Source organism: Pinus tabuliformis, chromosome Q, assembly GCF_031772625.1.
Source record: "Pinus tabuliformis cultivar Carrire ecotype Pingquan chromosome Q, CPIR1, whole genome shotgun sequence".
NCBI classification, from domain to species: domain Eukaryota; kingdom Viridiplantae; phylum Streptophyta; class Pinopsida; order Pinales; family Pinaceae; genus Pinus; species Pinus tabuliformis.
The window spans coordinates 132,995,744-133,009,944 of NC_142296.1; the positions used below are offsets into that span (position 1 = coordinate 132,995,744).

General features: G+C 35.4%; 1 pseudogene; it reads right to left on the reverse strand.

Annotated features, from left to right (window-relative positions):
• Positions 1–436: 436 nt before the first annotated feature.
• On the reverse strand, positions 437–13,917 carry LOC149218616 (glyceraldehyde-3-phosphate dehydrogenase, cytosolic-like; annotated as a pseudogene).
• Between the last annotated feature and the right edge of the window lie 284 nt (positions 13,918–14,201).

Here is a 14,201-nt window from a genome sequence, read left to right on the forward strand (position 1 = left end):
CAGAGTAGGATCCTCGGTAGCAGAGCAAATACTGCGTGCAGAGATGGAAAACACGGTAGTGTTACCGGAAGGGGCCTTAGTCGCAGTGAATGTGACCGATCTATTTTCGATTAACATGTTGAAAGGCCTTGGCCTTAATTTGGTTTCCCTTCCACGAGAGACACTATATCACCCACAATATGGGATAATGGCAGAGCTACGGGCCAGGGAGAGCCATGCAATCCAATTTTTCAGTGAAGAAAGGATCAACATGGATAAAATCAGTCTGCAGCGTGACAAACTGGTGTCACGGAACCAACAGTTGGTGTAGGTGGTAGATGAAACCTGTCGAGGTGTCCCGGAGTTGGCCATTCCAGCAAATCTATCAGTAGAGGTGCAGATCCATAGATTGGCAACCAGAGTCGTTGAGGCCAGGGAAGAAACGACAAAGGTTCAGCTAGAGCTGAATCTTCAGATTGCCAAGATGCGGTTGAAGACGTAGCCTTCCACTCCCCCAAAAGTCAGATAACAGCATGCTAGCACTATCATAGTAGGGATGGAAGAAATTTGGGGTGAAGTGCGAGACTGTACGGGCATGTTGGAACAAGTACTTGAGGTCCTCACGACTTTGTAGGAGGACCCCAACATCCAGCACCTAGAGAAAGAGGCACGAGAACTCCAACAATAATACAATAGCATCCGAGGAACTGCGCATAGAGTAGTCCTTACATAGCGGCTTGTGAGGATGCAGCAAGTTAAGGCACTAAAGGAGTAAGTCGATGTTGCGCGACACAAAGAGGCAATACTCAAAGTGCGCGTTCAACCATGGATTGATGAGGCCTTCACAATCACGGCGCATATAGAAGGAAAGCTCGTGTACATATAGGGGATGCACGCGCAGATGTAGGGAAGCATGCTGGACATAGAGGTCTCAGAAGAATGGATGCAACAGGTTCAACAAGCAGCAGCTTAGCGCGTTGTTGATATTAGTACCGTTCGAGAATAGTCGAAGGGACTCTCCACCATGATCGCCACGCCAACATAGTGACTTGAGGGCGAGTCACGATGTTTGTGTTAGGGGTCTGTTGGGCGTTAAATCCCCCCCACGACACGTTTTAGGGCTCAAAGCCCATGTTTTGAGTTGATCTTGTTGTAAGGCTTCGCGAATTGCGGGTGCAGGGCGCAGAATTATAATAGAGTCATAGAGTTGTCTAGCCTAGTTTTGTAATGTAACGTCGGCTAGATAGACCTACACATGGTCCGCGGACCATGGGATTGTATAAATAGAGCGAGGCTCTAAGTGTAGAAAGAGAGATAGATAATAGAAGAGAAGAATTAAAAGTCTAAGTGATTGAGTCATAGTGCGAAGTGTGTCTTTGGGTCGTAGAGTAGGAGAAGGCTCTGCAGCTAAGTGCATAGAGGCATAGTAGAGTCCGTAGCTGAGTGCGCAAACCCCTGCAGATGAGTGCGTAGGGTGGAGTCAAGTCTGTATTTGGGGAAGATATTAATAAAGAAAGGTTTTGTTATCAATTTGTGTTTTTGTTCCGAGTTATTATATGTTTGATATCATTTGCAAATATACTATTTCTTTGCTGCGTGCACTTGTATGAATAGTGAATCTTGTTAAGTATAACGAAAACCTAAAAATAAGCTAAGTTAATCAACTAATATTGGATTACTAGTAAAGACTTGGGTAATAACTCTGTTTGGCCCCCGAGTAGGGTTGCGTGAAGGCAACATCTTAGGCTGCGGGGAACAGGTAAGTGCGCATAGCGACGTCCATGCAGGGTCGAACTGTAGACCACCTGAAACCATCAGACATCTCCAGGGTGCGGAAACCTGGTTCTAGCACCTAGGTCAGCCCCCAACAAGCCAAGACTCATATAGAGACTAAGGAAATGGCCTCCCATTGTAGCATTTTTCTCTCATTCCTATTGTTAGCTTGGCTGACACATCCCGACTCGTCTTCATAGTTTCAAAGAACATAATTTTTTAACTACCTCGTGACAACAAATTAATTCCATTCCTGGAACTTACAATCATTGTATGCAATCTATCTATATCATGAGACAATATTTAATTCATATGTAAAAATTGTTTGTGATGAACTCCCTCACAAAATCGTTAAAACCATTAAATTACAATGATGTTATTATTCAAATCGAATGCACTCATCCATTCAAGAGGCAGACCTTGAATAATTATTTGAGATGAAATTAGATCCATCATGATCTCGAGAGCCCAAAGTTCCAAAACATTGGCCAATACCTAACCTTCCTATGGCGGTCGCGGCTCGCCATGTTCCCTTGCCTTACTCACCAACCCTATTCTTACCTGCTCCATGTCCTCCAAATTTCTTGACCCAAAAGAAATATTAATAACAACATAAATATGATGAAGACTTAAATACAACTATATTTCTCTAATGGAACCATAATGGAAATGGAGTTATATATATTTCTTACATGATCTTACAATTTGATGGTTGTAGTTATTTAATATCTCAAGTGTGATGAAACGTTTTCATTATGTTTTGTGGATGTGGCCATGGAAACAAGAGGAACCCTCTTTTCTCTTAGACTCCATAGCAGATAATACATCAATTCAATCAGATTTCTAGGGTTGTTGACCACCACTAGTATATTTATCATTTCATCAAAAGAAATTGTAGCAATACCACCTCCAATCTTTGATAATTCAACTGTTACCAAGTTGTCACCACCCTCACTACCTATGGAGCCCAATTGTTAGAGGATTTTGCTAATGGTTCCACCCTCCTATGATTACTGTATGACACTGCTTGTGGTTGCACCCTCCTGAGATTCAGCAAGTAGGAGCTTCTTGGATTCTAATTCCAATTATTTATATCTCTCTTTAAGTTCTTCCACTCACAGTTTGAGACTAGTTTTATAGTCTCTCATATACCCCAATATGGAAGCCTTGTCCTTTTGCAAATATATTAACAACAACAAATATATTTGTTTGTATCCACTGCTAACTTAAATCCAAGAGAAGAACTTTTGTAAATTTCATATATTTTCAATATCTATAGAGATTAAATCCAAAGGTCAATGGATGGCAATAAAACTTTATTTCATTACAACAAAAAGATTAATTTTCATGGAACGTAACCTTGTGCCATGAGGGATGAATGGACGTAATGCATCAAATCTCTCCTTCAATTTGTCTCTCTTCCTATACTCAGAAATCAGATGATGAAGCTGACCATTAGAAACCATTCCTCTTAATGGTATTTCGCTCCCAGACATTGAAATTTGTCCTAATATTTCTTCATGAGTATTCCTCAAGATTGCTAGTATTCTCTTCAATCTATATTGAACCTCAACCATGGGTTGGCTCGGTGTTTTTCTTGAAGGTCTCCATATGTCAAATGCACTCGTCATCATTTTCCCTGCTCAGTGCACAACAGGGAAACAATTTTCCTAACTAGTTTGTGAGAATAGAGGTGGACATGGAATGGTAAGTTACGATAAGGAAGTCTCAAGACCAAGGCAACCGATCAAAATCCCAGAAGAAGATGGTCATTGCAATGGTTCCAAGTAAGGACACAACCTACTTTTGAATTCTATGGTGGACATAGAAAATTGATGGGTATCCTATGATATATTGGCTTGATCACCTCTAAAAATGGTTGGATACTATAGATAAGAGACCATGGATGAACTCTCATGGATGTTAATAGAGCGTGATAGAAATGAAGAACAAGATGGATTTAATATACTCATCTCAAGCATAGGCTTGGGCATGGGCACAAAAATGATGGGTGACGAAATTACATTAGCCAGAAGGCTTGAAAATCATAATTTATTCTGCTCATCCAGTTGCACTTTCGATGAAAAATCCTAAAATAATGTCTCTCACTCTTGTCAATGAAACAAATTCTAAAACAATGTCTCTCGTTCTCATCCAGCACAGAGGGCAGCCATCACCCCATTCAGGAGACTCAAACCAAAATCCAATCATTCTAGAACAGTTACTCAAACAAAATACCAACCATTCCCGAACAGTTGCACAACGACTGACTTGGTAGTAGCGTAATGGCAAGGAATTCTGACAGTTATGTTATGGGATCCAACAATCAAAGATTTTTCAAGTGTCTAACATTCGATCCAGTGTTTCAAACTTGTACATAGTGGCAGTTGGGGGAGTTGTTCTCAAAGAGGAATGCCTTACGGCATAATCAAACTAATAATTTATTTATCTATAATTTTAATATCTTATTTAATTTATAAAATTTTCATGATAATAATATAAAAGATAGGAACATGTACTATTATATCTCATTACAAATGACGTAATAATATAAGAGACCATATAATATAATAATATGATAGACAATATAATATTTAGAGTTAAAATATGATTTCAATAGATGGTTCATTCAACATTGGATGAAGATGAACATAACCACAATGTCAATGCACAGAGGTGGTACATCCAATACAAAATAATATATTAATTTATTAATTGTTATTGTTTCTTCATATTCAACCCCTCCCCCCAACACACACACACACACACACACACACACACATATATTGTTATATTAATATCAATACTTTCCCTGCCAAGGTTTTTTAACATATCGTTGCCTTCTTTTTAAATATCTTATAAATAGGTTTTTCACAATTGTTGTTGTATATATATCAATTTACATCTATATTAACTTTGGATCTATCAAGCATCCACAAGGATCAAATACCTTGAGGTGAAAATCAATTTTTTGAGTGTAAAAAGAGGAAAGGTTTGCACCTCGAGATATTTGATCACTCTAACGCTTGATGGATCCGAGGTTAAGATGAATCTAGGTTGCTTATATAATATTATTAATATCTATATTTGTATCTATGTGCCTCTTTCTTATTCCATCTCTCTATCTCACCTCCAAACATACTCTCTCTCTCTCTTCCTCTTGCGCTCCTTTCCCTCTTCCCTCCCACTCTCCTCTCTCCCTCACTCTCTCTCCATCTCTCCCTTATCACTCCCTCTCACTCTCCACCTTTCTCCCTTCGTGTATTTTTTCTTCCCTACCAACCTCTCCTTATCCAACTACGTCTCTCTCCTCTCTATTGAGTCGTCCCTCTCTATCATTCTCTCCCACCTCCCTCTATCTCTCCCCCCCCATCACTCTTTATCTCTTCCTTCCAAATTTGTCACTATCTCACTCCCTCTCACCTTCTCTCTCACCTCCATCTCTTTGTCTACCTCTCTCTCTGTTCCCCTTCTCTCCCTATCTCTCTCCTCTCCTATTCTCTCTCTTCCTCATCTCACCCTCAGTCTCTCCCCATCTCTCCCTTGTCGCTCCCTCTATTTTTCTAACTCTATCTCTCTATGTCTTTGTTCATTCATTTGTCTCTCCCCCCCCACCAACTCCAACTCCATCTATCTCTCTCTCTCTCTCTCTCTTCACCATTGTCACTATCTCCCTTCCTCTCTCTCGCCCTCCCTCCCTCCCCCCCTCTCTCTTCAATTTGACTACATGATATTGTGTTTAAGAAAATATCTAAATTAAAAAAACTCAATTCGCTATAAAATAATAAACCTATATTTTGGATCAATCATGTAAAATACAATACAATAATGAAAAACTTAAAACAATCACGTAGTACCTTTATTCTCTTATTGTTAGTCAACTTCTTTGCTCTTGTTGCCTGAATCATCAGTTAAGATGGATCTATGTTGGTTCTTAGTAATATTATTTATATAGTATATATTTCACATCTTTATATATAAAACTATTCTCATTTTTAATTTGATTGAAATCTTGATTTAATTTCTACAATATGTTTTAAAGTACTTGTGGGGATAGAGGGTTTAGATATATCTAAAAAGTAATGATAATCTTTTTCGTTTTAGATTTAATTAAAAAGCTTTATAAAATAAATTAAAATAAAATATTTATAAAATATTTTGATTGTGAAATAAGTTATATTTTTTTAGCATGTGATATTGATAAACCATGATATTGTAACAAAACCTATTTACATGTTAATAATATTCACTATAAAATCAGAGTGAATATCCATAATTAAGAAAATGTTAGAAAATATATTTTAAAATCTAATATAAAAAAAATCATTATAAATTTAATTGATTTTGGATATATTTTTTTCGAAATGAAACTTTATTGTTAGGATATGATATTTCTCAATGATATTAAGGGGAATAGTTTATTTTTAATGTGAACTTCACTATCATATACATAAAAATGACTATGAGTAAGAAAATGATCATTAAGGTGTTTTTTAATTCTTTTATTTTAAGAAGAAGATGATAATTAAGGTATTTTTTAGTTTTTCTTATTTTGAAAATAAGGATTATATATATAAAGATTTTATTATATTCATTAATTGTACGTTTAATAAAATTTTCAATATAAACTCAAGCGCTTTATTTATGGGAATTTGAATCGGATACATTAATATGATTTTCAATATAAACTAGATATGGATTTGAATTGATGCATATTAACATGAAATTAATGGAAATGTAGAAACAACTATTTGATTAGCTTCCTTGGAATAAATAAGGTTTCTACATCAACAACAATATCTACAATTATATATAACTAAATCAATACATTTATATAATATCCCTAAGAAAATAAATTTAGGCTATGTGAGGGTTTCTTGCTTAAAAATTAAAAATTCCTAATCGATGTACATAGTTAACGAGCATTCTAGTTCGGTAGTCTTGTAAATTTTATAGAATGAATCTATCTATCCCATATTTAATTGAATAACCAAAAAAAATTAACTTTTATAATAAAAGTTATTTTTATGCGATTAAAAATATCTTAATAAATATTTAAAGTTTTTATATATATTAAAATATTATAAATAAGAATGATTATGAAAAACAATTATTTAACTAATTGAATTAAATAAAGTTTTTGTTTTAATATAAAAATGCTAAAAAAATAGAAGAGTTTGAGAGAGCTATTTCACATAATACAAATCATACTCATTATATTTTATTGATCTCAATGGTTACACATTTATAATATATAGATTAAATCACACTCAGTGTAATTTATTGATTTTAATGGTTACATATTTATAATATATAGATGAGTGACTATGACACATCTAGATAGTTATTACAACTCACACATACGAAAACACCTACTTCTAGATTGACACTTGGGGACTCACAATGACAACTCATAACAATCGAAAACACATGGAAGTATGACTTCCAATACCCTCCCTTAATGCTTACATTTAACAAATATAGAAAACACACATTACACAATAAATGAATCTCTTCAAAATTTGTTTGATATGGTCATCACTAACACTCATATCCACTTTGAAATCTCACTGTTTCCACTCTTTTGCTCGCCACTCTTTTGAGCTTCCCACTTAATCCATTTAAGACATAACCACTTAGGCTATCGTTGACTTGCTTTGCAGAACTAGCACTTTTCAACCTCCTACAATGCAACTGATCAACCTCAATATTGAAGCATCCTGCCACAATCCACAATCTATTGAATATATAGTTTTCTGCTATATTCACGAGTTATCTAGGATAACAATTTGGGTACAAAATGTCTTTAGCAAACAATTCTACAACTTGACTTTCGAAACATGACAAGTCACATTAATTTCTTAAATAATTGAGCTATTCTTTGTAATTTTACATCATTTAATTTTTACCCAATATAATAATGTAATAAAACTTATAAAATTGCACCGTAAAAGAATTTCCACACCAACCCTTCTCTTTTTTTTAAATACATTAATAATAACCCCTAACAATAATACATTCACCTAACAATAACCCCTCATATCCAAATATAACCGTCCCTTCACATTTGACACACACGAGTCTCAATTGACTTGAGACCACTTTGTAAGCATCCAAATGTGGTTTTAGAGTGTCTTCACAACTGATGCCCCCCATCACACCCTCGATTGACGAGTGGCTGCAGGTGGCGGCAATTTGTCCTTCCTGAACGATCTACCAATGAATCTTGGGTAGAACTAACATCACCAATGGAAGTATATGCGAGGACTAAGAACATGTCTGAGGACATTGCAATGAATCTCATAATTATTATCAAAACCGAAAATTCTATAGCCATGTCATATCCTTCATGAGAGATCCGTCGCGAAATTCATGGTTCAGTTTCGAATGGTGAGGTGGGTTGCGTATTGACTTTGGAACGGCACAACATGACTTTCTCTCGTGCGGTCTGAGACACGGATTTATTCTCGTTCACCTTGCAGAACTTTGATATGGTGGGAACTTGGAAGCCACTCCAAACAAGCTCACACAATGTGTCATTAATCTATACGGTGCACCAACTTGTTCAATCTGAAAAAACAAGTGATTGTGTTCTCGATATCTAGCTAGCGGCGTCCTTACCATCTATTTTGTGTCAGTTATTATCTGTCAACAACACATGACAAATCTGGCCCGTTTCTCCACAGTTGAACTGTTTCACTTCCCGGACGTCGGCAGAGATCAGCAGAGCTTCCGTCTGACAGATTGTATTCTTGAAGAGATGCGAATAGACGATGACTCTGGCACTAGTTGTTCGTTGCGTACAAAGTCCACTAGTTCTTCTACGCAAGGACGCACAAAGTCCACAACGGAAATGAACTCACAGAGGCTTATACTAGTTTATGTACAGAACAATAAAAGCCAAGGCTCTCTCACATCTTTTTGGCCTTCCTTTAAGGGAATCAAGCATGTTAGCACAGGGTGTCAGACCATGTTAGAAAGCATAGAAGAATTTGTGAGAGTCATTATACACCATATAAACTAGCATTTGCACCAGATGTTGTAAAGGAAATGCACTAAAGCATAAAGTGTAAAAATCCATTATCTATATAGTGTGTGCATTAGGTCAATGACATAAATATCAACATGTCTATTCACTTTTTCTAAGTGTGGTAAACAACCAGAATTATAGAAATATTCTTAAATGTGTACCAATATTTATAGGCACACTCCCTATACCTTAAGATTTTTGGTTGCAACTTCAGCTTTGGAAGTCTTGAAATTTACCAAAGCTTCAATTTTTGCTGCTTCTCGCTAATATCTGAAATTCACAGACAACTTCAATGCTCACATATTTTGTTTTGAAAATTATAGATAACAAATATTAGCAATATATTAATTTAGAAAAAGCTTTGTAAGAGATAAAGGTCTTATCGTGTTTATGAATACATAGCATTGTAGGCTAGAGCTCATTTCAACTTTAAAAACTCGAAATTGAAACCAAAAAACAAAAACAAAAAATTCACACAATTGTAATACAATCTTTTAAATGCATTAACACTAAGCTAATGATATGTTCTTTAAAAATGCAACCATGAAAATCGTCCTCTATTAACGCAAGCAAGAAATATTTAATTACCACTGCAAATTGCTTCGACCTTTGTTGTGGTCTTTAACACTACATCTAACTGGTAAAGTTTATGTTCAAAAACACTCTTTTACATTCCTGGTCTAAGTAGAAAATTGTTTTTTGTTAACCAAACTACAGAGAGCAATCTGCATGTAGAGGTTGTGTTCAAAAAAAAAGAAGGAAATTTCACAGAATTGTAACACAATCTTTTAAATGCATTAGCACTAAGCTAATGATATGTTCTTTAAAAATGCGACCATGAAAGTCATTCTCCATTAACGCAAGCAAGAAATATTTAATTACCACTGCAAATTGCTTCGACCTTTGTTGTGGTCTTTAACACTACATCTAACTGGTAAAGTTTATGTTCAAAAACACTTTTTTACATTCCTCGTCTAAGTAGAAAATTGTTTTTTGTTAACCAAACTATAGAGAGCAATCTGCATGTAGATGTTGTGTTCACAACAGGAAAACACTTGGTGCAGAAAAGGGACAAAAATATCATAGCTTTGGGGGTGGAAAGCTTTGTCATGTTAAGCAAGGCAGAAGCTGACTCAATTCAAGATTTTAATCTAAAGCATGTCACATCCAAGGAGAGTGCCTTTGATCAGGTCTGTACAAAAGGGAAGCCTCTGTGTCAAAAGACTATAATTGTAGGAATTTCAGTTGATAGAAAAGCCTAATAACCGAAACAATTGGTTCAACATTTAGTCATTCTATGTTTCTTTAATAACATAAACATGGGAGCATGGTAGATGACTCACAATGCTCACACCTTTTTAGAACATTGATTGAAGGGGATTTGGCTTACTTATTTGTTTTATATTTCATTGTATATTTAGCAAATTAAAACATAAATTATGGACTAAACAGGAACATGCCTAGGGACAGACAATTCTTAGAAAATGGTTGTCGGCATTCTAATCCAAAGAATTGGAAAGAATCCCCAAACTCGTCAACTTTAAATGTTGCAAGCATGCCAAATTCATTATCTGTCTTCAATGCTTCAACAATGTCTCAAATATTAGCTCTAGATCTTCTTCTAGTTACTTATGGTGATTCGATAGATTCTGATGAGAATAATGATTAAGGTCAAGCAACTAAAACAGATTCTCTTTCCGGACTTCCTATTAGTGTCTAGATCTTCTTCCAGTTACTTATAGTGATTTGGTAGATTCTGATGAGAATAATGATGAAGGTCAAGCAACTAAAACAAATGCTCTTTCTAGACTTCCTATTAGTGTGAGAACACGTGAAAATTGTCAGGAACTTTATGGCATTCCAGATGCCACTAGAAGTGATGTTTGTGTCCAACACCTGTTAGAAGGTCAAAAAAAACTTTCCATGTTAACTGTAAAAATAAAGATAGAAGAAACTCACGATGACCCTATTCAACAAGAAGTAAAGAAGAATATAGATATGGGGATTTTGTTAAATATTTCAATGGGAAAGGAAAAATATAACATGGAGGAAATGTCAAATAATAAACCAAACCAATCATCAGAAAGGAATATAACCTACTACACATCCGTTGCTGAGTATCTGAACCACTCTAATGAACTCAATGTTGATGAAACTCAAATTCCCTTTATAGTAAAAAGCAATCAGCTACAGAAAGGTATTTTGGTTACTCCATCTTCTGAATTAGTTCTAATACATTCAATAATCCTGACAAAAGCTTGAAAAAAACTTCAATGAGCAGTGCTCTTTATATGTTTCTCCCAATACAAAATTATCAGTCCCTATTCAACAAAGGTAGTGAAACGATCCCTAAGCCTGTGAATGCATTGGACCGCTGATAAGTACAATTCTTAACTTTAGAGAAGTATGAGTGAAAATTGTGACATGAGTGAATAAGTATCTTGCTCTTCTGGAATTGGAAAGAATAAATCTTACCCAATATACTATATCTTCTTCAAGTTCTTGAAGTTTTTTGGTTTTTCAATTGTCGGGTCTCTATATGGCACAAGGTTACCATAGCATCCTCTGTGTAACCAAGAATTCCTTCCAATTTTCCCTCATATTCCTCCATATAAAATGAAATGTACCATATATAGTTAAAATGAAATACACAACCTTGAAACTTATTCTTGACAGAGATTGTATATATCCTCATCCCTTCCTCTTCTTAGGGGGTAACTGAGACTACTTACTTAATGGCCGCCTTGATCTCGTCATAAGTGGCAGATTTCTCAAGTCTAGCAGTCAAATCAACAACTGAAACATCTAGTGTGGGTACTCAGAAGGCCATTCCAGTCAACTCTCCGTTGAGAGTCGGTAGAACCTTGCCAAGAACGTTCAAAAATACAATCACAATTAGTAGCTGTGAGAACATAGAAGGCGATGCCGGTGGGGATTCATATTAACAAAATTAGAAGAAAAATATGCAGAACCCAACTAGATTACAGAGAATTAACCAATTACACAGTTAATGTTTCTCTAAAGGAACCCAATAAATAAATGAAACCTAATCACCCTAAGCATGGGACAACATGCTAAAATGCGAAAATTAGGTAAGAAATAAAAAATATTGAATTCAAATGGGATCCTTTGTCAAGCAACTGTGTTGTTGCACCTACTATAAAGAAGTCGTGGTTCCCATTTGCTCTCCTGACAGTCACCTAACCATCAAGGGTAACCATAAGGATGAACAAACACCAGTGGAAAATAGAAAGAGACAATCTTAACAAAGTGGGCTTTACAAGGAGATAATATGGATATAAAGATAGGAAAATCATGAGCCCTAGGTTTCGAACAACAGTGCACTTTCATGACTGCATGAAAGTAAGGTAACAAGCTGTATTTTGTCACTTGACATGGGAAGGTGGTAGTCTCACTATTTGTTGCTCAGGTAAGACCCTTGTCATACTAAGTTTTGTTCAAGTAAGGTCATGATCATAACTTCCCATGAAGAGAGGACATTTCATGCATTTCAGGTTTCTCAGGGCTATCTTGAAGCAACTGAGGTAATTTTTTTACTTGAAAAGAATGACCGAAAGAATTGTCTGAGAAGTAAATCAATAAAACTAACCTTATAAAGTGTTTAATGTAAATGATAATCCCCAGAATAAAATATTTACTCATGGTTTCAAATATGTCTAATGATCATTGATAATTTGTTGCTTCCTACCTTAGCTGCTCCTGTACTGCTAGGAATATTGTTAAAACCACCTCCTTGCCACCTCGCTAGTCCTTGTTTGCTGGTCCATCAATTATTTTCTGTGTTGCTGTTTACATACAGAAACATAAGTCAATGCAGCTTGCAGATGCCTTGTATCAATAAAATGCAAGGGCATAATACTAGATCATATTAAGTGTACTTGTGATGGAATGGACAGTTGGCATGAGACCTTCAACAATGCCAAAATTGTCATTGATTACCTACCAGAGAAAACAGAGTGTTTTTGTTCTCTTTTAACATATAGTTCCTCCCCAACAATATGTAATTTTTCTCATATAAATACACCTATACAATGAAAGCTGTGATAATTTAGTAAAAATATCATTGCAAACCTTAGCCAAGGGAGCCAGGCAGTTAGTAGTACAACTTGCATTTGAAACAATGTTCAAATCAGATTTGTATTGGTGCTCATTAACCCAAACAACGAACATAGGCGCATCCTTGCTTGGAGCTGAGATAACAACTTTTTTAGCAGCTGTCTATTAGAAATCAACAAAAAAAAATTATTATATGGAGTTCAAATTGTAATTTCCATTGTTGAACTTTATATCGTTTGAAATTTACAAAATTAGATATGCTAATAGCCTTTCAAATATTTTTGCATGCACCACAAAAAAATCATAGAATAGATTGTTCTCCAAAGAAATTGAAAACAAACGTGTTATTTTTTAATCACCTCATCAATTCCGAATAGTCGCAACTATGGAACAATTTTAAGATAACCTTTCATGAGGTGATTGCTCAATTTGAAAGAAGTTTCAACTTATAATAGGGTTGGTTATGCTGATATCAGTTAACCATGTCAATTTTATAAATTGAGAAAGAGCCAAAGCGGACATGCTATTGCCAAATCTCCTTTCTCATGTAGGGAGGGAGTGCTATTACATGTGACAACTCCTTAGTTACCTCAAATATCATTTATCAACTCTTAGGTACATTGTATTTTTAATTAGTAGCATGTTGGATAAACCTTGAAGGAAAAAATAAATTATAATTGAATTGTGGAACGGTAATATTCAAACCTTCAAGTGAGCAGTTGCTTTCTCTTTGTTGGTGAAGACACATGTGGATTCAACAACATACTCTGTGCCGACCTTGCCCCATGGTATTTCCTCAGGATTTCTACAGTTTTCAAAACAAAATGTGAACATTTAGACAAATGGGAACAAATAGACAATGTCAGCACTCACACTCTGTTCATGCCTAAGCTCAAGCAGTAACTGACCTACGAAACTCTCATTGATCTCCATAAAAAAGTGTTTTACCTGAAACTGAATACAGCAACAGATTTCTCTCCAAAGAGTAAAGTTTTTGAGTCTTCGAGCTTGACTTCATGATGCTTCCACTGTTTGTGGACACTGTCATACTTGAACATATAATTTTGAAAAATAACAGAGGCACAAAAATTACTGAAGAGATCTTGAGTGGGAAAAATATGTTAGAAGAAAGCTATCAAACGAGTTAATAAAATCTTCCTGTTTCCGTTTGTCCGTAAAACATAAATTATGTTGGGAATAAATCAAAGAACAAAAAATGCAAAACAAAGAACAATCTTCAGGTAGATGATCCAAAATTCATCAGGAGAACGATGTGCAAATACGCCTAAATTTCAATGAAGAATTCCTCCTAGATAGATAAATATGAAGAAGAGAAAAATTG